This window comes from Perca flavescens, chromosome 11 (assembly GCF_004354835.1).
Source record: "Perca flavescens isolate YP-PL-M2 chromosome 11, PFLA_1.0, whole genome shotgun sequence".
In the NCBI taxonomy this organism is placed as follows: domain Eukaryota; kingdom Metazoa; phylum Chordata; class Actinopteri; order Perciformes; family Percidae; genus Perca; species Perca flavescens.
The window spans coordinates 19297395-19299176 of NC_041341.1; the positions used below are offsets into that span (position 1 = coordinate 19297395).

The window sequence follows — 1782 nt, forward strand, 5'->3', positions numbered from 1 at the left end:
ATATCTAATAAAAAATGTATACTACACTATTGAAATCTAATCCTTATGTACCATCTCCATCTTGTCACTTCTGATACTGTAATGATAGGGTTTGACAAATTCAACATTTAAAATAAATATTTCCATTGGCTCACTGATGTATTTTTTTGCTTTTTCACAAGATATATAACCCATTGATCCTGGTTGAGTGTCTGAGCAGATTAAAATAAAGTGCTTTACTGCAAAGAATATACTTGTTATAATTGTAAAAAATAATCATATACCCGTCTTTTTCAGGGTGTTATGTTTATAATTTACAATATAAATACAATGCTTTTGTTTCATGGTAAATCAATTAAGTTTAGTCATGAAGGTGGACACTTAACAATGTTTTTTTTTTTTTTTTTTGGTTAATTTTCCCTCAATTTTAAAATTCTAAAGTATCTGGGCCATCTAAGATTGTCAACATTTGTTAATTATACATTTTTAAAACTGTTCACTTCTATGCAAAATCCATGCTATTTTCTTCACTAAAACTTAACTATTTTGTTATATGAGGGTTTAACTCTCTGGCTTTTAAATGCCTTGTAAGCTTGGTGCATGGTTGGTTGAGCTGTGGTAAAATAATGTGCACAGGGGGGAAGAAACATGAAAAATATATGGATTACATCTCGGATTTTTATAAATTGGGATGATTTTTACATTGTACTTAAAAGAAAACCTTTTTGGAATCAAGTCAACACAAAACATGTCCAGAGAATAATAAATTATTATTAAGGTCATACACAGTTTCCCAAACTATTTGCTGTTCTACAGCAAATAACATAATATATAATGGTAAAGAATTTCTAGAATATAGTAAAACAATTATGAATTAAAAGTTGAACATTTAGATGTCAACTGTTGATTATCAAATAAAAGTGTAATAAATTATGCACTACATGTATTTCACAAATTCTGTATAAAAACACTTTGCTTTCGGTGTAGCTGTTGGTGGGTGTTGTTCCTTGTACTAAAGGCCTATCAGTGTGGGAGTGGTTGCAAGATGTGTTTTAAATGTTGGTACTATGGATAGTTTGTTCATTTGGACTGTTCCTTTGAATTGAAAGTGCAGCTCCCCCTTCCTCCAGCAGAGGGAGGTATCTGTACACTTAAAGTGTTTTTCGGGAAATGCATGGTGAATGAATTGATAGTCCAAACTGAATAAAGCGGTAGGGAAATTAAAAAATCTTTTTTTTATCGTTTTTTTTCCTAATTCTAAATATCACTACATATCATTGAATATAAATAATTCAAATGGAAGTATATTTTCTGTTGCCTTATCACCTAAATTCCGTTGTCATGAGCAGATTCGTTGATTTTAACAAAATGAATGCTCCACCTGTCCCACACACATGCACGCACACACACATCCAGCCAACCTCAGACCAATGAGCAGAGTTTTCATTATTCTTCATTGCATGGTAGGCTGGCAGAGAGCCATTCACTGGAGTGTTCACCTTTCATTATCATGTCCTCTTTACTTGACAGTCAAGATAAATGGGAAGCATCCAGAAAGGACATGAACTCAAAGATGCATTCCTGCTTGTCAGCCTATGCTGATTGCTCTAGCAACCTCTATTTACTCTGATGTCTAAAACATCTTATGCCTTTATCAAACACAGATTGCTGCATGATTATGGGTTGTCACTCAGTTGGATGGCACCTGGTGATTTCAAGTTTACATAATGTGACCAAACTGTGTCAGAGATCAGCATTGATACAGCATTATTCCAAATCATGATATGGCATTATTCTGTGTAC

General features: G+C 33.1%; 1 long non-coding RNA gene across 1 annotated transcript in view; it reads left to right on the forward strand.

The window, feature by feature from the left end:
- The window catches only part of LOC114564599 (uncharacterized), a 4054-nt gene extending 3924 nt beyond the window's left edge, over positions 1–130 (forward strand). The window contains exon 2 of the long non-coding RNA XR_003693783.1: positions 1–130. This exon is cut by the window's left edge and continues 1102 nt beyond it. This is a non-coding gene — a long non-coding RNA (uncharacterized LOC114564599).
- The last annotated feature ends 1652 nt before the right edge of the window (positions 131–1782 follow it).